Genomic DNA, 1,301 nt, shown 5'->3' on the forward strand with positions numbered 1-1,301 from the left:
CCATTTGGCCAAGACGAGGAGCTTTTTCCTTCCTCCTCCGTGCTAGCGCCTGCGTCTGCGCCTCCGGCCGGGAGGTAGGGGTGGGCGGCAAACGCCCGGCGTGGAGGGGAAGCGAGAGGGCAGCGCTGGGGTCTGCGCTCGCTGGAGGTCCTGCCTGCCCTCCTGCAGAACACGCAGCAGCCGGAGGTCAGGTGCATCCCTGTCCCCAGGGGCTGGGACCTGTTCCCCTGCCCCGTGCCCAGCCTGTTCCGGTGGCCCCAGTAAGGCAGGAGATGCTGGAGGTGTGCCTGGGGTGGGGTTCGGTGCTGGAGGAGAGGAGGGAAGGACTCGGCAGTGCTCTAAAAAATGCAGCGCACACCAGTTGCTGTGAGTGGTCCATTCATCACAGAGCATCTTGGCTTGTGCGCTGTGCGGCTGTCCTTGTCCCTCCTCCAGACATGGAGAGCTGCACTGTCTTCAGCTTAAAAATAGAGGAGGTGCCTAAATACACTCCCTAATATCTAGGATAGTATCTCACAGCTTTGCACTTATGGGATTATTTCCCCCCACCCCAGCTCTTCATCTTGATTTTTACGTAAGCCGTGTGATGATGAGGTGTCTTGACTGGTAAAATTCAAGTGACAGCAGCGCGGGCTGAGCCAGCACCTTCAGCCGCATGGCTCCCGCTGGCCCCCACACCCCACCTTTGTGCCCCCCTGAACCCTGTCGCCCCCCTGTTCGCAGATATGAATGAGTTTGTTTACTCTCCGACGACCTCGTGATGTCTTTGCACAGACATGACCTGAAGTCATTATTGCTTTTGGGCTTCTCTGTTTCCATGGCGACTGTCTCCGGGTTGGCTACTTTCCCAAGGTCACCATGGCAACTATCAGAAGGGAATCATGCTTGGGATGCTTTGGCTGGATTTTTCATGAATGATTAGGATGTGTGACACGATGCAGACGTGGAAATGGGGAGGGTTTGGGCTGGGCTGGAGCAGGGGGGAAGAGAAAGAGAGCGGACTCCCGCCAGCCAGGCTCTGCGGTGCTGCTGGGTGTGCAGCCCTCGAAGCCGCCGTGCGCCGGGGGGACCGGTGCCTCGCACCCTCCCCGCCCGGGGAGCGATAGGCAGGGGCTGTGATGGTGGCACGGCTGCGGTCACCTCTCTCGCGGTAGGTACCTGACGGAGCCCTGTGCTGCCGTCACCACGTGGGGTGCAGGTTTTGGGCGGAGGTGGAGGTGCAGGCAGGTGGATTTTCTGCAAGGCGCTGATCGAAGGGGTGTAGTTGCTGGCTAAGGGGAGACTGAAGGGCAGGGGGTCCG

Source organism: Buceros rhinoceros, unplaced genomic scaffold (assembly GCF_000710305.1).
Source record: "Buceros rhinoceros silvestris isolate BGI_N320 unplaced genomic scaffold, ASM71030v1 scaffold33799, whole genome shotgun sequence".
Taxonomy (NCBI): Eukaryota; Metazoa; Chordata; class Aves; order Bucerotiformes; family Bucerotidae; genus Buceros; species Buceros rhinoceros.